The following is a 22,288-nucleotide window of genomic DNA, read 5'->3' as shown; positions in this document are numbered from 1 at the left end:
ACCCAGTTATAAAAATAAGATAATAAAACAATAATTAGAGCCAAAACTGAACACACTGACAGCCAGCTCCTCTACCAATCATGTGAGCTTTAGGGGATTCTCATTTTACCTTGTTATCCAGTACTAAAACATGACATGTGAGGTCAATTCAGTATAGAGTTGGTGACTTGCAGAGTGCACATCTCCAATTTGCAGCATGTGAAAATGAAAAAAAGATTTACTGTACAGTGAGAAGTTCTAGATAATATTTTTGGTGAAAATGAGGGAAAGGACACAGAGCAGCATAGTGATACGGATGAACAGGTTTCTGAGGAGGAAGACAATGTGGAGTATCATCCAGAAGACACTGACACGTCTGATGAGTCTGATGAGGTCATACCAAAGACTATAAAAATGGGACCCATTACCTCCCTGCTTGGCACTCAGCATCAAGGGTTGGAATTGGGGGTTAAATCACCAAAAATGATTCCCGGGCGCGGCACCGCTGCTGCCCACTGCTCCCCTCACCTCCCAGGGGGTGAACAAGGGGATGGGTCGAATGCAGAGGACAAATTTCACCACACCTAGTGTGTGTGTGACTATCATTGGTACTTTAGATCGGTAGGTTGTGAGTTCAAACCCTGGCCGAGTCATACCAAAGACTATAAAAAAAATGGGACCCATTACCTCCCTGCTTGGCACTCAGCATCAAGGGTTGGAATTGGGGATTAATTCACCAAAAATGATTCCAGGGTGCGGCCACCGCTGCTGCTCACTGCTCCCCTCACCTCCCAGGGGGTGATCAAGGATGATGGGTCAAATGCAGAGAATAATTTTGCCACACCTCGTGTGTGTGTGACAATCATTGGTACTTTAACTTTAACTTAACTTAAATTGCTTGATTGGTTGTTGTTTGTTTGACCTTGCAAATCTATATTTTGTGTTATGACTTGTTCTGCTTTTCATTTTGTGTTTGTATTAAAGTTCTGTTGCTGAAAAAAATACTTTTAAACCTTTTTCTTGAAGTAAATATATATGGGTCGAAATTGACCCGTAACACCATAGATGTTACTATAGTTACAATTATTAAAATGAAAAAAAAAATTCAACAAATTTATTCAAGAGATGTGTTCTAATAACCCTCAGTAATAGTCCGGTAACACAACAACCTTTTATTCATTTATACAATTCTCTTGAAGTTCATTTAACCATTTTTAAAAATTGAAATCGAGGGGTATAGTGACAAAAAAAGGCCCAATGGCCCACACCAAAAATATTAAAACCAATATTTTCATGGATAAGGAAGCTTACCAAGGTAACCAAGAGATGAGAAACAAATTGGTTGATAGATAATTGTTTTTAGTGTATTTTACAGCTGATTTAAGACATGGGTCAAAACCGACCCGTTAACATAAGAGATGGTAACAGAAAGCTAACACAAGAGGAAGGCTAAGGAGGAGACCCACTGTGCAATGAGTGGTCCAGAACATGTCTATAAGGCGTCATCAATAAAACCTACAGGAGATGTCCTCAGGGAGGCCACAGTGACCACACTATGTCGTTCCATGGAGGTCTTGTCCGCTGTGGACTGGACTCCCGCTGATGTGTTGGATCCACTGTGGACTGGACTTTCACAATATTATGTCAGACCCACTCGACATCCATTGCTTTCGGCCTCCCCTAGAGGGGGGGTTACCCACATATGCGGTCCTCTCCAAGGTTTCTCATAGTCATTCACAGACGTCCCACTGGGGTGAGTTTTTCCTTGCCCGTATGTGGGCTCTGTACCGAGGATGTCGTTGTGGCTTGTACAGCCCTTTGAGACACTTGTGATTTAGGGCTATATAAATAAACATTGATTGATTGATTGATTGAGAATGTGAAATAAAAAATTGTGACTTCACATTGAATCAAATCTAAACCTCCTGCATGACAGGTGAGATTTCTACCATCTGGACCACCAGTGCATCCGAGGTAACATTGAGTCTTGTAAGCATCACATCACAGATATGAGATGGTTACTAAGGTATTGTAAAACTCAATGTTACTAAAGAAGCACTGGTGGGCGAGTGGTAGGAGTCCTACTTGTCATGCAGGAGATTTAGGTTAGATTCAATGTAAGTAGAGAGATGATGCCTTGGAGATATATATATATATATATATATATATATATATATATATATATATATATATATATATATATATATATATATATATATATATATATATATATATATATATATATATATATATATATATATATATATTTATATATATATATATATATATATATATATATATATTTATATTTATATATATATATATATATATATATATATATATATATATATATATATATATATATACATATATATATATATATATATATATATATATATATATATATATTTATATATATATATACATATATATATATCCATCCATCCATCCATCTTCCTCCGCTTATCCAAGGTCGGGTCGCGGGGGCAGCAGCCTAAGCAGGGAAGCCCAGACTTCCCTCTCCCCAGCCACTTCGTCCAGCTCTTCCCGGGGGATCCCGAGGCGTTCCCAGGCCAGCCGGGAGACATAGTCTTCCCAACGTGTCCTGGGTCTTCCCCGTGGCCTCTTACCGGTCGGACGTGCCCTAAACACCTCCCTAGGGAGGCGTTCGGGTGGCATCCTGACCAGATGCCCGAACCACCTCATCTGGCTCCTCTCGATGTGGAGGAGCAGTGGCTTTACTTTGAGCTCCTCCCGGATGACAGAGCTTCTTACCCTATCTCTAAGGGAGAGACCCGCCACCCGGCGGAGGAAACTAATTTCGGCCGCTTGTACCCGTGATCTTGTCCTTTCGGTCATAACCCAAAGCTCATGACCATAGGTGAGGATGGGAACGTAGATCGACCGGTAAATTGAGAGCTTTGCCTTGCGGCTCAGCTCCTTCTTCACCACAACGGACCGATACAGCGCCCGCATTATTGAAGACGCCGCACCGATCCGCCTGTCGATCTCACGATCCACTCTTCCCTCACTCGTGAACAAGACTCCGAGGTACTTAAACTCCTCCACTTGGGGCAAGATCTCCTCCCCAACCCGGAGATGGCACTCCACCCTTTTCCGGGCGAGAACCATGGACTCGGACTTGGAGGTGCTGATTCTCATCCCAGTCGCTTCACACTCAGCTGCGAACCGATCCATTGAGAGCTGAAGATCCTGGCCAGATGAAGCCATCAGGACCACATCATCTGCAAAAAGCAGAGACCTAATCCTGCAGCCACCAAACCGAATCCCCTCAACGCCTTGACTGCGCCTAGAAATTCTGTCCATAAAAGTTATGAACAGAATCTGTGACAAAGGGCAGCCTTGGCGGAGTCCAACCCTCACTGGAAACGTGTCCAACTTACTGCCGGCAATGCGGACCAAGCTCTGACACTGATCATACAGGGAGCGGACCGCCACAATCAGACAGTCCGATACCCCATACTCTCTGAGCACTCCCCACAGGACGTATATATATATATATATATATATATATATATATATATATATATATATATATATATATATATATATATATATATATATATATATATATATATATATATATATATATATATATATATACAGGACGCGGCATACACAGGATTTAGAGGCGCCTTTACACAAACATTTTCGTTGTTCTCTTTCTCTTTGTCTTCAAAAAAGCCCGCCAAAAGGAAATCCACCCCCCCCCCCCCAGCAACCCTACCTGGCCTCCCCCTCTCCAACTCCGCCCCTCCCTCCCCCTTCACCTGACGATCAATACGCCTCTCTCTCTCTCTCCTCTCTCTCTCCTTGCTCTCCAACTTCAACAGCAATAATAACCAACAATTTTTCTGGTCAGTACCACAACACAGCGGACTCTGATGCTCTTTTTGGTTCCAGTGGACTACACATCATCCACCTTAATGTGAACAGCCTCTCTGGAGCCAAACTTGACCAAATCAGAGAAATGTTCCTCAACACGAAGGTAAAAATCTTGTGTTTCTCTGAAACCAAATTTGATCAAAGTATTTCTGACTCAGAGATAGAAATAAAAAACTTTTCGGTTATCAGAAAGGATAGGAATAAACACGGTGGGGGCGTTTGTATGTATATTCACCAGGATATTAAATACATAACTCGCACTGATCTTAACCACAATGACCTGGAATCTGTGTGGGCGGAAATCAAATTTAAAAACGCTAAGCCGGTACTAATAGGGACTGTTTATAGACCCCTAGTCAGAGTGATTTCTATGGGGCTTTGGAAGAATGCTTTGCAGGGACAGACAACGTGGAGAAAATTATAACTGGGGATCTGAACACAGATATTCAACGCAAAGATGCGCCTGTCTTCAGATCCTTCAGCAAGTTTTGTAATCTGCACGGTCTTTCCCAGCTAATAGCGCTACCTGTGTGATCCCACCCAATCAACCATAGATCACATTCTCACTTCAGACCGGCCTAAAATAAAATATGGTGGGGTCATGATCTGTGGTCTTAGCGACCACTATCTAACCTTCTACACCCGCAAAATAGCTAAACCTAAAGCCAATGGCCACATAACAGCCCAATCCAGATCCCTCAAAAAATACTCCAATGACAATTTCAATTTAAAATTAGATGAGTGGGACTGGTCCCCTGTGCTCGCGAGCAACATGGTCGATGTTGCTTGGGATCGCTTCAAAACGGCGTTCCTAAAGATACTAAATGACATGGCTCCCGTGAAAACAGTCAGGATCAAAGCCCGCTCGGAACCATGGATGAATCCGGACCTATTAGCTGCCATAAAAGACAGAGACAGGAAATACTCTGAATACCAAAAATGTAAAACAGAAGTAGATAAACAACCCAATAATATCAACCTCAAATTACTCCTTTCAACTCTCAAAAAGCAATGCAATAAATTAAGAAATAAGTCAACCAACCTGACTAAATCCTTTTAAAAAAATTACATTAACGACAAAATAGAGGAAAACACAAATAAGCCACATGAGCTCTGGAAAATTCTCAACAACCAGCTTCCTGGTTGCAGCCAGAAACTTAAAACAAGACTCACCAACATCAGCATCAAGGAGGGTGACTCCCTCATTACAGACAAAATGGAGGTAGCTAGCATACTTAACATCTTTTTCACCAGCATAGCCGTAACTCTTGTCAACAAGCTGTCCCACCACTCTGGTCGCTTTGGTGTAGAACACATTAAAGCCTTCTACAGAAAGCTAGGAGTATCCAACGATGATTTCAAATTATAAATGGTCAGAGCTGATGAGGTGTTTAAAAAATTGAGCGCGCTCCACCCTAACAAAGCCACCGGCCGTGATAATATTCCCTCCAGATTCCTCAGGGACTCTGCCTCCATCATTGCCCCGATCATCACGCACATAATAAACCTATCAATTACACAAGGCCAAGTACCAAGAGATTTTAAGATAGCAAGAGTAACTCCCCTCTTTAAAAAAGGAAGCAAATTGGAACCTGGCAACTACCGACCTGTTTCTATTCTCAGTTCCATTTCGAAAGTAATGGAGGAAATAGTTTATGAACAGGTCGATAGTTACCTTGCCACTAACAAACTCATGTACAAATTCCAATCCGGCTTCAGAACTAACCACTCCACTGACACATGCCTCTCTATCTGACCGACCACATCAAACATGAGGTGAACGCGGGCAAATACTGCGGCATGGTCATGCTGGACCTTCAGAAGGCCTTTGACACCGTTAACCACGCTATACTGTTGGATAAGCTCAGAGCAATCGGATTTAACAAAAACTCATGGAGCTGGATGCAATCTTACTTGGAGGGGAGGGAGCAGGTGGTAGAGGTGAACGGCACCATGTGTCCCCCCCCCCTCGGTGAGCTGTGGAGTCCCCCAAGGCAGTAGTTTGGGACCTTTACTGTTCCTAATATACATAAACGACTTGTCATCGGCATGCGACTGTGAATTGTTTTAGTTTGCGGATGACTCTGCCCTGCTGGTATCCGGCAAGGACAAGTCACACGTGGAGACAATCCTCAGTGCTGAGCTCTGTAGAACTTGCACCTGGCTCGCTGACAACAAGCTATCCAAACACTTGGGTAAAACTGAATCCATCCTGTTTGGGTCCCACATCAACCTTAAGAAAGTCAATGACTTCACCATAAAAGTGGGTGACGTTGTTATCACCAGGAAAGATGAGTTCACCTACCTAGGTTCCTTTCTACAGCCTAATCTTTCCTGTGATAAAATGGCAACCAAGGTAATCAAAAAGGTTAACCAACGAACAAGATTTCTCTACAGAATCTCCTCTCTGGTCAACAAAAGCACCTTGAGGATTCTGGCGGGAACTCTCGTTCAACCCTTTTTCGATTATGCATGCACCTCCTGGTACCCCAGCACCTCCAAAACCCTCAAATCTAAACTCCAAACATCTCAGAACAAGCTAGTCAGGTTACTTCTAGACCTCCACCCCAGATCCCACCTCACTCCTACCCACTTCTCCAAAGTGGGCTGGCTCAAGGTGGAGGACAGAGTAAAACAACTTGCACTGAGCCTAGTCTATAAAATCCACTACACCTCCCTGATACCGAAGTACATGTCAAACTACTTCCTTAACGTAAATGACCGCCATAACCACAACACCAGGGGGAGCTCCACTAACCACGTTAAACCCAGATTCCGAACTAACAAAGGTCTTAACTCATTTTCTTTCTATGCCACATCAAAGTGGAATGCGCTCCCAACAGGTATAAAAGAAAGGGCATCTCTATCCTCCTTCAAAACCTCAATAAAAGTTCACCTCCAGGCTGCTACAACCCTAAACTAACACCCTCCCCGGATTGCTAATATTCAAATGTAAACAATCAAATGCAGATACTTTTTCTTATGCCTTCTGATCTCTCTCCCTCTCTTTCTCTCTCTCTCTCTCTCTCTCTCTCTCTCTCTCTCTCTCTCTCTCTCTCTCTCTCTCTCTCTCTCTCTCTCTCTCTATGTCCACTACTTGATGTCCATATCCTACCCCCCCCCCTCCACACCCCTGATTGTAAATAATGTAAATAATTCAATGTGATTATCTTGTGTGATGACTGTATTATGATGATAGTATATATGATAGCATATATCTGTATCATGAATCAATTTAAGTGGACCCCGACTTAAACAAGTTGAAAAACTTATTCGGGTGTTACCATTTAGTGATCAATTGTACGGAATATGTACTTCACTGTGCAACTTACTAATAAAAGGCTCAATCAATCAATCAATCAATATATAAATATATATATTAGGGGTGTGGGAAAAAAACGATTCAAATTCGAATCGCGATTCTCACGTTGTGCAATTCAGAATCGATTCTCATTTTTAAAAAATCGATGTATTTTTATTTTTATTTTTTAAATTATTATTTTATTTATTTATTTTTTATTTTTTTAATTAATCAATCCAACAAAACAATACACAGCAATACCATAACAATGCAATCAAATTCCAAAACCAAACCCGACCCAGCAACACTCAGAACTGCAATAAACAGAGCAATTGAGAGGAGACACAAACACCACACAGAACAAACCAAATGTAGTGAAACAAAAATGAATATTATCAACAACAGTATCAATATTAGTTACAATTTCAACATAGCAGTGATTAAAAATACCTCATTGACATTATCATTAGACATTTATGAAAAAGAACAATAGTGTCACAGTGGCTTACACTTACATCACATCTCATAAGCTTGACAACACACTGTGTCCAATATTTTCACAAAGATAAAATAAATCATATTTTTGGTTCATTTAATAGTTAAAACAAATGTACATTATTGCAATCAGTTGATAAAACATTGTCCTTTACAATTACAAAAGCTTTTTACAAAAATCTACTACTCTGCTTGCATGTCAGCAGACTGGGGTAGATCCTGCTGAAATCTATGTATTCCATGAATAGACAATCCTTTTCCATCGGGAAAAAAATCGTTTTTGAATCCAAAATCGTGTTAAATTGAAATCACAAAACTACTTCATCTCTACAGGCCTGTTTCATGAGGGGTTCCCTCAATAATCAGGAGATTTGTGGTCATCTCCTGATGATTGAGGGAACCCCTTATGAAACAGGCCCGTAGAGATGAAGTAGTCTTGTGATTTTTTTCCCACACATACATATATATATATATATATATATATATATATATATATATATATATATATATGTATGTGTGGGAAAAAAATCACAAGACTACTTCATCTCTACATATATATATATATATATATATATGTATATATATACATATATATATATATATATATATATATATATATATATATATATATATATATATGTATATATATACATATATATATATATATATATATATATATATATATATATATATATATATATATATATATATATATATATATATATATATATATATATATATATATATATATATATATATATATGTATGTGTGGGAAAAAAATCACAAGACTATTTCATCTCTACAGGCCTGTTTCATGAGGGGTTTACCTCAATCCTCAGGAGATTTTAATGGAAGCGTTCACATACCATGGTTTATATAGGGCACAGAGCGGGTGGGTACAGGCAGGCGTGGGGGCGTGGTGAGTGACTCATGTGTTACCTAGGAGGTGTTTCCTTCTGTGACGGCATGCTGATACAATTTCGCTGCGCTTGTTGAGGGATGACAAGTATGGACGGTATATGATAAACAGTTTCTCTGTTAAGCATAGGTTGCATCTTTTGTTACCACTGTTGTAAGGTTTGCTGGATGCAATAATTTGCCATGTTATTGAGTATTCAACATTATTGTCTTTGAGATTCCAAATGTGTTTGCTGAGTTCTGTAGTGTTCCGGAGTCTTTTGCATCTGAAAGAAGCCTTGTGATTGTTCAATCTGGTTTTGAATTCTCCCTCAGTTAATCCTACGTATGTGTCGGATGTGTTAATGTCCTTGCGTATTACCTTTGCTTGGTAAACGACGATGATTGTAAGCACCCCCCGTTGAGAGGGCAATCAGGTTTCTTGCGGCAGTTACAGCCTTTGTCGGTTTTGGAGTCGTTCTGCCTGGTGGTGGGCGGCTCCTTTTCAATTGCTTTATTGTGGTTTGAAATGATTTGTCACATGTTGTTCATGCAGCTGTAGCTCAATTTAATGTTGTTCTTGTTAAATACTTTTCTTAGGGTGTTGCCTTTGGGGAAGTGTTTGTCGATCAGGGTGAGGAAATTGTGGCCAATATTAGTTGAGAAGTTTTTGCTGTATGGGGGGTTGTACCAGATAATGTTGTTTTAAATTTCAACAAGATGGTAATTGAAGAAAATAAGAGGCACCTGAACCATCTCCCCGTCAGGGAATCGAACCCTGGTCTTCCGCGTGACAGGCGGAGATACTGTCCACTATACTAACAAGGACTGCTTGGGATGATAGTTTGCCTGCCACACCGTGACCGTTGCAATTCCATATTTCTGCTATCTCATAATGCGGACAAATTGATCCTCCGAAAGCACAGATTTAGGGTATTGAGGCCGAGCGGTCTAAGGCGCTGGATTAAGGCTCCAGTCTCTTGGGAGGTGTGGGTTCAAATCCCGCCACTGCCATTTTTGCTGGTAACACACTTGTATCTTCCCTGACTGAGGCAATAAGACCCTGTGCCTCATTTAGAAAACTTGCAAAAATAGGGCCAAAACGTTAGCGTTGGAGTTTTCCATGCCAGGTATGCAATACAAAAAACCCAACCAGCACAGATTTAAGGCCCGCCAGCAGCGTCCGGTAAAGCTAAAAGGTGGTCGAGGTTGTATGTTTATCATCATGTCGTTTGAAGATCAACCTAACCTAGTCAATGACGGCATCCAGATCTTGTTGGTTGCATTGCACAGGCAGGAGAGAGCAGACTAACAAATGACTCATCATATGCACTCCTCCACACTAACATGCTGTAGAACCATCCTCACTGTTTTAAATCATCAACATCACAACATTCGGAGAAGGATACTGTGGTCACTTCTGAAATTTCAACAAGATGGTAATTGAAGAAAATAAGAGGCACCTACACCATCTCCCCGTCAGGGAATCCAACTCTGGTCTTCCGCGTGACAGGCGGGGATACTGTCCACTATACTAACGAGGACCGTTTGGCATTCTATTTTCCTGGTGACAAGCAAACAGGCTTGGCTTTTGCCTGCCACACCGCGACCAAAGGCGCTGAATTAAGGCTCCAGTCTTTCGGGAGGCGTGGGTTCAAATCCCACCACTGCCATTTTTGCTGGTAACACACTTGTATCTTCCCTGACTGAGGCAATAAGACCCTGGGCCTCATTTAGAAAACTTGCAAAAATAGGGCCAAAACGTTAGCTTTGGAGTTTTCCATGCCAGGTATGCAATAAAACAAACACAACCAGCACAGATTTAAGGCCCGCCAGCAGCGTCCGGTAAAGCTAAAAGGTGGTCGAGGTTGTATGTTTATCATCATGTCGTTTGAAGACCAACCTAACCTAGTCAATGACGGCATCCAGATCTTGTTGGTTGCATTGCACAGGCAGGAGAGAGCAGACTAACAAATGACTCATCATATGCACTCCTCCACACTAACATGCTGTAGAACCATCCTCACTGTTTTGAATCAACGACATCACAACATTCGGAGAAGGATACTGTGGTCACTTCTGAAATTTCAACAAGATGGTAATTGAAGGAAATAGGAGGCACCAGAACCATCTCCCCGTCAGGGAATCGAACCCTGGTCTTCCGCGTGACAGGCGGAGATACTGTCCACTATACTAACGAGGACTGCTTGGCATGATATTTTCCTGGGGACAAGCAAACAGGCTTGGCTTTTGCCTGCCACACCGCGACCAAAGTGTTGCTATTCCATATTTCTGCTATCTCACAATGCGGAAAAATTGATCCTCCGAGAGCTTGGATTGAGGGTAGTGTGGCCGAGCGGTCTAAGGCGCTGGATTAAGGCTCCAGTCTCTCAGGAGGCGTGGGTTCAAATCCCACCACTGCCATTTTTGCTGGTAACGCACTTGTATCTTCCCTGACTGAGGCAATAAGACCCTGGGCCTCATTTAGAAAGCTTGCAAAAGTAGGGCCAAAACGTTAGCTTTGGAGTTTTCCATGCCAGGTATGCAATAACAAAAAGACAACCAGCACAGATTTAAGGCCCGCCAGCAGCATCCAGTAAAGCTAAAAGGTGGTCGAGGTTGTATGTTTATCAACATGTCGTTTGAAAATCTCCGCCCCTACTTAAGACATTCAGGCCACTTTTATCTGTTTCTGTATTTGGATGACACCGCAGTGATAGGATGGATCACTGGCCCGCACGGTGCGACCAGCAGGAGGGAGTTGGCCTGTCTGGTGACATTGTGTGGAAACAACAACCTTATCCTCAACACAAACTACATTAAGAAGACAAAAGAAGACATGAGGAAGGAAAGTCTGTTCTTTTTTGTTACTATTGTACAATTTTTCCACACCCAAGTCCAAATTCATGCAGCAGTTTCCATAGTGTAGTGGTTATCACTTCACTAAGACACAAAAGTTACCCCGGTTCAAAGAAGACAATTAGCATTTCTGACATGGTATATGAATGCAATGGGTGCTTCACACATTTGTCAAGAAACCATGCAGGAGACCAGTGTCTGAACCAGTGATCAACTCCCTGGTGGTCTAGTGGCTAGGATACGGCGCTTTCACAGCCGCAGCCTGGGTTCAATTCCCGGTCAGGGAAAGCTATCCAACCCTTTCTCAGAGCAGGCAATTTATAATAAACTTATGTGACTTCCATGTTTTATGCTCATGATATACAAATCATTATCGTTGACATTTTCCATAAAGGCAATGGGGACATTGCTCAAATTTGGCCCAAAAAATGCGCCTGAGATTCTCAGCTTTCCTCTTCTTGTCGTCTTGGAGGTCCACTGGACGACACCTTTCCAGTTCTCCACACACAACCTAGCCTAGTCAATGACGGCATCCAGATCTTGTTGGTTGCATTGCACAGGCAGGAGAGAGCAGACTAACAAATGACTCATCATATGCACTCCTCCACACTAACATGCTGTAGAACCATCCTCATAGCCTCATTTGTTCATGGATACCCTGCAACGTTCCGTTTCACAGATCTTGGGCGATTTAGGCAGGACCAAAAAGGCCACACTTCTTTGGAGCCAGGCAGAAGAGATTTGTTAAGGCAGAGAGAGGATTTGTGTGAGGCATTTTCCCGGCGGCTAGAGCAGAGGGCCAACCTGTTGCGGTGATGTCTGTCAGTCAGGGCTTATACAGACAGGATGGAGGAAATGTGCCTTGACTTTAATCTCTTCATTGCTGGTTCTCGGTCAAACAGAGCAAGACGAGGGTCTGTTTCTTGTTTGAGCTTTTCCTCTGACGTCTGTGGTTGTATTCAAGCTGTTTTCTGTGCCAACTGACTTTAGGCTAACCATTGGTATATGTGTATATGTGGTATAGCTCGGTTGGTAGAGCGGCCGTGCCAGCAACTTGAGGGTTGCAGGTTCGATCCCCGCTTCCGCCATCCTAGTCACTGCCGTTGTGTCCTTGGGCAAGACACTTTACCCACCTGCTCCCAGTGCCACCCACACTGGTTTAAATGTAACTTAGATATTGGGTTTCACAATGTAAAGCGCTTTGAGTCACTTGAGAAAAAGCGCTATATAAATGTAATTCACTTCACTTCACTTATATGTGTAACTAAACTGTTGTCAGGGTTTGCTCGTAGGTGGTTAGATGCGTTGTCGTAAATAAGACCATACAGGGCTTCGCCTAAGGACTTTTCTAATTCTACCAAGGTTGATTTTTGTAATGCTATGTCGAGGTCGTCAGCTGGTGCATCCCTAACCTTTAATTTGACACATTGACTCTGACAAACCATTTTCCCTTTTTGAAGACTTGCTTTTGCATCCTAATTTCGAGGGGTGCAACAAACATTAGTAAAATACTGTGTTTGATTTCTGTAGGGCAGTGCAGCAACGCCGAGTCCACACATCACAGCATTCGGAGAAGGATACTGTGGTCACTTCTCAAATTTCAACAAGATGGTAATTGAAGAAAATGAGAGGCACCTAAACCATCTCCCCGTCAGGGAATCGAACCCTGGTCTTCCGCGTGACAGGCGGAGATACTGTCCACTATACTAACGAGGACTGCTTGGGTTAATATTTTGCCTGCCACACTGCGACCAAAGTGTTGCTATTTCATATTTCTGCTATCTCACAATGCGGAAAAATTGATCCTCCGAGAGCTTGGATTGAGGGTAGTGTGGCCGAGCGGTCTAAGGCGCTGGATTAAGGCTCCAGTCTCTCGGGAGGCGTGGGTTCAAATCCCACCACTGCCATTTTTGCTGGTAACACACTTGTATCTTCCCTGACTGAGGCAAAAAGACCCTGGGCCTCATTTAGAAAACTTGCAAAAATAGGGCCAAAACGTTAGCTTTGGAGTTTTCCATGCCAGGTATGCAATAAAAAAACACAACCAGCACAGATTTAAGGCCCGCCAGCAGCGTCCGGTAAAGCTGCTAAAGATGGTAATTTAAAAAAATAAGAGGCACCAGCACCATCTCCCCGTCAGGGAATTGAACCCTGGTCTTCCGCGTGACAGGCGGAGATACTGTCCACTATACTAACGAGGACTGCTTGGCAAGATATTTTCCTGGGGACAAGCAAACAGGCTTGGATTTTGCCTGCCACACCGCGACCAAAGTGTTGCTATTCCATATTTCTGCTATCTCATAATGCGGACAAATTGATCCTCCGAAAGCATGGATTGAGGGTAGTGTGGCCGAGCGGTCTAAGGCGCTGGATTAAGGCTCCAGTCTCTCAGGAGGCGTGGGTTCAAATCCCACCACTGCCATTTTTGCTGGTAACGCACTTGTATCTTCCCTGACTGAGGCAATAAGACCCTGGGCCTCATTTAGAAAGCTTGCAAAAATAGGGCCAAAACGTTAGCTTTGGAGTTTTCCATGCCAGGTATGCAATAAAAAAAACCCAACCAGCACAGATTTAAGGCCCGCCAGCAGCGTCCGGTAAAGCTAAAAGGTGGTCGAGGTTGTATGTTTATCATCATGTCGTTTGAAGATCAACCTAACCTAGTCAATGACGGCATCCAGATCTTGTTGGTTGCATTGCACAGGCAGGAGAGAGCAGACTAACAAATGACTCATCATATGCACTCCTCCACACTAACATGCTGTAGAACCATCCTCACTGTTTTGAATCATCAACATCACAACATTCGGAGAAGGATACTGTGGTCACTTCTGAAATTTCAACAACATGGTAATTGAAGGAAATAGGAGGCACCAGAACCATCTCCCCGTCAGGGAATCGAGCCCTGGTCCTCCGCGTGACAGGCAGAGATACTGTCCACTATACTAACGAGGACTGCTTGAGATGATATTTTGCCTGCCACACCGTGACCAAAGTGTTGCTATTCCATATTTCTGCTATCTCATAATGCGGACAAATTGATCCTCCAAAAGCACGGATTGAGGGTAGTGTGGCCGAGCGGTCTAAGGCGCTGGATTAAGGCTCCAGTCTCTCGGGAGGCGTGGGTTCAAATCCCACCACTGCCATTTTTGCTGGTAACACACTTGTATCTTCCCTGACTGAGGCAAAAAGACCCTGGGCCTCATTTAGAAAACTTGCAAAAATAGGGCCAAAACGTTAGCTTTGGAGTTTTCCATGCCAGGTATGCAATAAAAAAACCCAACCAGCACAGATTTAAGGCCCGCCAGCAGCGTCAGGTAAAGCTAAAAGGTGGTCGAGGTTGTATGTTTATCAACATGTCGTTTGAAGATCAACCTAACCTATTTAATGACGGCATCCAGATCTTGTTGGTTGCATTGCACAGACAGGAGAGAGCAGACTAACAAATGACTCATCATATGCACTCCTCCACACTAACATGCTGTAGAACCATTTAATGACGGCATCCAGATCTTGTTGGTTGCATTGCACAGACAGGAGAGAGCAGACTAACAAATGACTCATCATATGCACTCCTCCACACTAACATGCTGTAGAACCATCCTCACTGTTTTGAATCATCAACATCACAACATTCGGAGAAGGATACTGTGGTCACTTCTGAAATTTTTACAAGATGGTAATTTAAAAAAATAAGAGGCACCAGCACCATCTCCCCGTCAGGGAATTGAACCCCGGTCTTCCGCGTGACAGACGGAGATACTGTCCACTATACTAACGAGGACTGCTTGCCAAGTCATTTTCCTGGGGACAAGCAAACAGGCTTGGATTTTGCCTGCCACACCGCGACCAAAGTGTTGCTATTCCATATTTCTGCTATCTCATAATGCGGACAAATTGATCCTCCGAAAGCATGGATTGAGGGTAGTGTGGCCGAGCGGTCTAAGGCGCTGGATTAAGGCTCCAGTCTCTCAGGAGGCGTGGGTTCAAATCCCACCACTGCCATTTTTGCTGGTATCTTCCCTGACTGAGGCAATAAGACCCTGGGCCTCATTTAGAAAGCTTGCAAAAATAGGGCCAACACGTTAGCTTTGGAGTTTTCCATGCCAGGTATGCAATAAAAAAAAACCCAACCAGCACAGATTTAAGGCCCGCCAGCAGCGTCCGGTAAAGCTAAAAGGTGGTCGAGGTTGTATGTTTATCATCATGTCGTTTGAAGATCAACTTTAACCTAGTCAATGACGGCATCCAGATCTTGTTGGTTGCATTGCACAGGCAGGAGAGAGCAGACTAAGACTCATCATATGCACTCCTCCACACTAACATGCTTTAGAACCATCCTCACTGTTTTGAATAATCAACATCACAACATTCAGAGAAGGATAATGTGGTCACTTCTGAAATTTCAACAAGATGGTAATTTAAAAAAAATAAGAGGCACCAGTACCATCTCCCCGTCAGGGAATTGAACCCTGGTCTTCCGAGTGACAGGCGGAGATACTGTCCACTATACTAAAGAGGACTGCTTGGCCTGATGTTTTCCTGGTGACAAGCAAACAGGCTTGGCTTTTGCCTGCCACACCGCGACCAAAGGCGCTGAATTAAGGCTCCAGTCTCTCGGGAGGCGTGGGTTCAAATCCCACCACTGCCATTTTTGCTGGTAACACACTTGTATCTTCCCTGACTGAGGCAATAAGACCCTGGGCCTCATTTAGAAAACTTGCAAAAATAGGGCCAAAACGTTAGCTTTGGAGTTTTCCATGCCAGGTATGCAATAAAACAAACACAACCAGCACAGATTTAAAGCCCGCCAGCAGCGTCCGGTAAAGCTAAAAGGTGGTCGAGGTTGTATGTTTATCATCATGTCGTTTGAAGATCAACCTAACCTAGTCAATGACGGCATCCAGATCTTGTTGGTTGCATTGCACAGGCAGGAGAGAGCAGACTAACAAATGACTCATCATATGCACTCCTCCACACTAACATGCTGTAGAACCATCCTCACTGTTTTAAATCATCAACATCACAACATTCGGAGAAGGATACTGTGGTCACTTCTGAAATTTCAACAAGATGGTAATTGAAGAAAATAAGAGGCACCTACACCATCTCCCCGTCAGGGAATCCAACTCTGGTCTTCCGCGTGACAGGCGGGGATACTGTCCACTATACTAACGAGGACCGTTTGGCATTCTATTTTCCTGGTGACAAGCAAACAGGCTTGGCTTTTGCCTGCCACACCGCGACCAAAGGCGCTGAATTAAGGCTCCAGTCTCTTGGGAGGCGTGGGTTCAAATCCCACCACTGCCATTTTTGCTGGTAACACACTTGTATCTTCCCTGACTGAGGCAATAAGACCCTGGGCCTCATTTAGAAAACATGCAAAAATAGGGCCAAAACGTTAGCTTTGGAGTTTTCCATGCCAGGTATGCAATAAAACAAACACAACCAGCACAGATTTAAAGCCCGCCAGCAGCGTCCGGTAAAGCTAAAAGGTGGTCGAGGTTGTATGTTTATCAACATGTCGTTTGAAGATCAACCTAACCTAGTCAATGACGGCATCCAGATCTTGTTGGTTGCATTGCACAGGCAGGAGAGAGCAGACTAACAAATGACTCATCATATGCACTCCTCCACACTAACATGCTGTAGAACCATCCTCACTGTTTTGAATCAACGACACCACAACATTCGGAGAAGGATACTGTGGTCACTTCTGAAATTTCAACAAGATGGTAATTGAAGAAAATAAGAGGCACCTACACCATCTCCCCGTCAGGGAATCCAACTCTGGTCTTCCGCGTGACAGGCGGGGATACTGTCCACTATACTAACGAGGACCGTTTGGCATTCTATTTTCCTGGTGACAAGCAAACAGGCTTGGCTTTTGCCTGCCACACCGTGACCAAAGGCGCTGAATTAAGGCTCCAGTCTCTCGGGAGGCGTGGGTTCAAATCCCACCACTGCCATTTTTGCTGGTAACACACTTGTATCTTCCCTGACTGAGGCAATAAGACCCTGGGCCTCATTTAGAAAACTTGCAAAAATAGGGCCAAAACGTTAGCTTTGGAGTTTTCCATGCCAGGTATGCAATAAAACAAACACAACCAGCACAGATTTAAAGCCCGCCAGCAGCGTCCGGTAAAGCTAAAAGGTGGTCGAGGTTGTATGTTTATCAACATGTCGTTTGAAGATCAACCTAACCTAGTCAATGACGGCATCCAGATCTTGTTGGTTGCATTGCACAGGCAGGAGAGAGCAGACTAACAAATGACTCATCATATGCACTCCTCCACACTAACATGCTGTAGAACCATCCTCACTGTTTTGAATCAACGACATCACAACATTCGGAGAAGGATACTGTGGTCACTTCTGAAATTTCAACAAGATGGTAATTGAAGGAAATAGGAGGCACCAGAACCATCTCCCCGTCAGGGAATCGAACCCTGGTCTTCCGCGTGACAGGCGGAGATACTGTCCACTATACTAACGAGGACTGCTTGGCAAGATATTTTCCTGGGGACAAGCAAACAGGCTTGGCTTTTGCCTGCCACACCACGACCAAAGTGTTGCTATTCCATATTTCTGCTATCTCACAATGCGGAAAAATTGATCCTCCGAGAGCTTGGATTGAGGGTAGTGTGGCCGAGCGGTCTAAGGCGCTGGATTAAGGCTCCAGTCTCTCGGGAGGCGTGGGTTCAAATCCCACCACTGCCATTTTTGCTGGTAACACACTTGTATCTTCCCTGACTGAGGCAAAAAGACCCTGGGCCTCATTTAGAAAACTTGCAAAAATAGGGCCAAAACGTTAGCTTTGGAGTTTTCCATGCCAGGTATGCAATAAAAAAACACAACCAGCACAGATTTAAGGCCCGCCAGCAGCGTCCGGTAAAGCTAAAAGGTGGTCGAGGTTGTATGTTTATCAACATGTCGTTTGAAGATCAACCTAACCTATTTAATGACGGCATCCAGATCTTGTTGGTTGCATTGCACAGACAGGAGAGAGCAGACTAACAAATGACTCATCACATGCACTCCTCCACACTAACATGCTGTAGAACCATCCTCACTGTTTTGAATCATCAACATCACAACATTCGGAGAAGGATACTGTGGTCACTTCTGAAATTTTTACAAGATGGTAATTTAAAAAAATAAGAGGCACCAGCACCATCTCCCCGTCAGGGAATTGAACCCTGGTCTTCCGCGTGACAGGCGGAGATACTGTCCACTATACTAACGAGGACTGCTTGGCAAGATATTTTCCTGGGGACAAGCAAACAGGCTTGGATTTTGCCTGCCACACCGCGACCAAAGTGTTGCTATTCCATATTTCTGCTATCTCATAATGCGGACAAATTGATCCTCCGAAAGCATGGATTGAGGGTAGTGTGGCCGAGCGGTCTAAGGCGCTGGATTAAGGCTCCAGTCTCTCAGGAGGCGTGGGTTCAAATCCCACCACTGCCATTTTTGCTGGTAACGCACTTGTATCTTCCCTGACTGAGGCAATAAGACCCTGGGCCTCATTTAGAAAGCTTGCAAAAATAGGGCCAAAACGTTAGCTTTGGAGTTTTCCATGCCAGGTATGCAATAAAAAAAACCCAACCAGCACAGATTTAAGGCCCGCCAGCAGCGTCCGGTAAAGCTAAAAGGTGGTCGAGGTTGTATGTTTATCATCATGTCGTTTGAAGATCAACCTAACCTAGTCAATGACGGCATCCAGATCTTGTTGGTTGCATTGCACAGGCAGGAGAGAGCAGACTAACAAATGACTCATCATATGCACTCCTCCACACTAACATGCTGTAGAACCATCCTCACTGTTTTGAATCATCAACATCACAACATTCGGAGAAGGATACTGTGGTCACTTCTGAAATTTCAACAACATGGTAATTGAAGGAAATAGGAGGCACCAGAACCATCTCCCCGTCAGGGAATCCAACTCTGGTCTTCCGCGTGACAGGCGGGGATACTGTCCACTATACTAACGAGGACCGTTTGGCATTCTATTTTCCTGGTGACAAGCAAACAGGCTTGGCTTTTGCCTGCCACACCGCGACCAAAGGCGCTGAATTAAGGCTCCAGTCTCTCGGGAGGCGTGGGTTCAAATCCCACCACTGCCATTTTTGCTGGTAACACACTTGTATCTTCCCTGACTGAGGCAATAAGACCCTGGGCCTCATTTAGAAAACATGCAAAAATAGGGCCAAAACGTTAGCTTTGGAGTTTTCCATGCCAGGTATGCAATAAAACAAACACAACCAGCACAGATTTAAAGCCCGCCAGCAGCGTCCGGTAAAGCTAAAAGGTGGTCGAGGTTGTATGTTTATCAACATGTCGTTTGAAGATCAACCTAACCTAGTCAATGACGGCATCCAGATCTTGTTGGTTGCATTGCACAGGCAGGAGAGAGCAGACTAACAAATGACTCATCATATGCACTCCTCCACACTAACATGCTGTAGAACCATCCTCACTGTTTTGAATCAACGACACCACAACATTCGGAGAAGGATACTGTGGTCACTTCTGAAATTTCAACAAGATGGTAATTGAAGAAAATAAGAGGCACCTACACCATCTCCCCGTCAGGGAATCCAACTCTGGTCTTCCGCGTGACAGGCGGGGATACTGTCCACTATACTAACGAGGACCGTTTGGCATTCTATTTTCCTGGTGACAAGCAAACAGGCTTGGCTTTTGCCTGCCACACCGTGACCAAAGGCGCTGAATTAAGGCTCCAGTCTCTCGGGAGGCGTGGGTTCAAATCCCACCACTGCCATTTTTGCTGGTAACACACTTGTATCTTCCCTGACTGAGGCAATAAGACCCTGGGCCTCATTTAGAAAACTTGCAAAAATAGGGCCAAAACGTTAGCTTTGGAGTTTTCCATGCCAGGTATGCAATAAAACAAACACAACCAGCACAGATTTAAAGCCCGCCAGCAGCGTCCGGTAAAGCTAAAAGGTGGTCGAGGTTGTATGTTTATCAACATGTTGTTTGAAGATCAACCTAACCTAGTCAATGACGGCATCCAGATCTTGTTGGTTGCATTGCACAGGCAGGAGAGAGCAGACTAACAAATGACTCATCATATGCACTCCTCCACACTAACATGCTGTAGAACCATCCTCACTGTTTTGAATCAACGACATCACAACATTCGGAGAAGGATACTGTGGTCACTTCTGAAATTTCAACAAGATGGTAATTGAAGGAAATAGGAGGCACCAGAACCATCTCCCCGTCAGGGAATCGAACCCTGGTCTTCCGCGTGACAGGCGGAGATACTGTCCACTATACTAACGAGGACTGCTTGGCAAGATATTTTCCTGGGGACAAGCAAACAGGCTTGGCTTTTGCCTGCCACACCACGACCAAAGTGTTGCTATTCCATATTTCTGCTATCTCACAATGCGGAAAAATTGATCCTCCGAGAGCTTGGATTGAGGGTAGTGTGGCCGAGCGGTCTAAGGCGCTGGATTAAGGCTCCAGTCTCTCGGGAGGCGTGGGTTCAAATCCCACCACTGCCATTTTTGCTGGTAACACACTTGTATCTTCCCTGACTGAGGCAAAAAGACCCTGGGCCTCATTTAGAAAACTTGCAAAAATAGGGCCAAAACGTTAGCTTTGGAGTTTTCCATGCCAGGTATGCAATAAAAAAACACAACCAGCACAGATTTAAGGCCCGCCAGCAGCGTCCGGTAAAGCTAAAAGGTGGTCGAGGTTGTATGTTTATCAACATGTCGTTTGAAGATCAACCTAACCTATTTAATGACGGCATCCAGATCTTGTTGGTTGCATTGCACAGACAGGAGAGAGCAGACTAACAAATGACTCATCATATGCACTCCTCCACACTAACATGCTGTAGAACCATCCTCACTGTTTTGAATCATCAACATCACAACATTCGGAGAAGGATACTGTGGTCACTTCTGAAATTTTTACAAGATGGTAATTTAAAAAAATAAGAGGCACCAGCACCATCTCCCCGTCAGGGAATTGAACCCTGGTCTTCCGCGTGACAGGCGGAGATACTGTCCACTATACTAACGAGGACTGCTTGGCAAGGTATTTTCCTGGGGACAAGCAAACAGGCTTGGATTTTGCCTGCCACACCGCGACCAAAGTGTTGCTATTCCATATTTCTGCTGTCTCATAATGCGGACAAATTGATCCTCCGAAAGCATGGATTGAGGGTAGTGTGGCCGAGCGGTCTAAGGCGCTGAATTAAGGCTCCAGTCTCTCAGGAGGGGTGGGTTCAAATCCCACCACTGCCATTTTTGCTGGTAACGCACTTGTATCTTCCCTGACTGAGGCAATAAGACCCTGGGCCTCATTTAGAAAGCTTGCAAAAATAGGGCCAAAACGTTAGCTTTGGAGTTTTCCATGCCAGGTATGCAATAAAAAAAACCCAACCAGCACAGATTTAAGGCCCGCCAGCAGCGTCCGGTAAAGCTAAAAGGTGGTCGAGGTTGTATGTTTATCATCATGTCGTTTGAAGATCAACCTAACCTAGTCAATGACGGCATCCAGATCTTGTTGGTTGCATTGCACAGGCAGGAGAGAGCAGACTAACAAATGACTCATCATATGCACTCCTCCACACTAACATGCTGTAGAACCATCCTCACTGTTTTGAATCATCAACATCACAACATTCGGAGAAGGATACTGTGGTCACTTCTGAAATTTCAACAACATGGTAATTGAAGGAAATAGGAGGCACCAGAACCATCTCCCCGTCAGGGAATCGAGCCCTGGTCCTCCGCGTGACAGGTAGAGATACTGTCCACTATACTAACGAGGACTGCTTGAGATGATATTTTGCCTGCCACACCGTG

General features: G+C 43.9%; 12 non-coding genes across 12 annotated transcripts; 8 read left to right on the top strand and 4 right to left on the bottom strand.

Annotated features, from left to right (window-relative positions):
- Positions 1-10,710: 10,710 nt before the first annotated feature.
- trnad-guc (transfer RNA aspartic acid (anticodon GUC)) lies at positions 10,711-10,782 on the bottom strand. The gene has a single exon. It is a non-coding gene; the product is annotated as a tRNA-Asp (tRNA).
- Positions 10,783-10,921: 139 nt separating this feature from the next.
- Positions 10,922-11,003, top strand: trnal-aag (transfer RNA leucine (anticodon AAG)). The gene has a single exon. It is a non-coding gene; the product is annotated as a tRNA-Leu (tRNA).
- Positions 11,004-13,082: 2,079 nt separating this feature from the next.
- trnad-guc (transfer RNA aspartic acid (anticodon GUC)) lies at positions 13,083-13,154 on the bottom strand. The gene has a single exon. It is a non-coding gene; the product is annotated as a tRNA-Asp (tRNA).
- Positions 13,155-13,263: 109 nt separating this feature from the next.
- On the top strand, positions 13,264-13,345 carry trnal-aag (transfer RNA leucine (anticodon AAG)). Its single transcript has one exon. It is a non-coding gene; the product is annotated as a tRNA-Leu (tRNA).
- A 433-nt stretch (positions 13,346-13,778) lies between these two features.
- trnal-aag (transfer RNA leucine (anticodon AAG)) lies at positions 13,779-13,860 on the top strand. Its single transcript has one exon. It is a non-coding gene; the product is annotated as a tRNA-Leu (tRNA).
- A 639-nt stretch (positions 13,861-14,499) lies between these two features.
- On the top strand, positions 14,500-14,581 carry trnal-aag (transfer RNA leucine (anticodon AAG)). Its single transcript has one exon. It is a non-coding gene; the product is annotated as a tRNA-Leu (tRNA).
- Positions 14,582-15,358: 777 nt separating this feature from the next.
- trnal-aag (transfer RNA leucine (anticodon AAG)) lies at positions 15,359-15,440 on the top strand. The gene has a single exon. It is a non-coding gene; the product is annotated as a tRNA-Leu (tRNA).
- A 2,422-nt stretch (positions 15,441-17,862) lies between these two features.
- trnad-guc (transfer RNA aspartic acid (anticodon GUC)) lies at positions 17,863-17,934 on the bottom strand. Its single transcript has one exon. It is a non-coding gene; the product is annotated as a tRNA-Asp (tRNA).
- Positions 17,935-18,073: 139 nt separating this feature from the next.
- On the top strand, positions 18,074-18,155 carry trnal-aag (transfer RNA leucine (anticodon AAG)). The gene has a single exon. It is a non-coding gene; the product is annotated as a tRNA-Leu (tRNA).
- A 668-nt stretch (positions 18,156-18,823) lies between these two features.
- On the top strand, positions 18,824-18,905 carry trnal-aag (transfer RNA leucine (anticodon AAG)). Its single transcript has one exon. It is a non-coding gene; the product is annotated as a tRNA-Leu (tRNA).
- Positions 18,906-20,681: 1,776 nt separating this feature from the next.
- On the bottom strand, positions 20,682-20,753 carry trnad-guc (transfer RNA aspartic acid (anticodon GUC)). The gene has a single exon. It is a non-coding gene; the product is annotated as a tRNA-Asp (tRNA).
- A 139-nt stretch (positions 20,754-20,892) lies between these two features.
- Positions 20,893-20,974, top strand: trnal-aag (transfer RNA leucine (anticodon AAG)). The gene has a single exon. It is a non-coding gene; the product is annotated as a tRNA-Leu (tRNA).
- The last annotated feature ends 1,314 nt before the right edge of the window (positions 20,975-22,288 follow it).

The sequence above is a fragment of the Entelurus aequoreus genome, linkage group LG10, assembly GCF_033978785.1.
Source record: "Entelurus aequoreus isolate RoL-2023_Sb linkage group LG10, RoL_Eaeq_v1.1, whole genome shotgun sequence".
Lineage (NCBI taxonomy): Eukaryota > Metazoa > Chordata > Actinopteri > Syngnathiformes > Syngnathidae > Entelurus > Entelurus aequoreus.
This window is presented reverse-complemented; position numbering and strand designations above follow the sequence as displayed.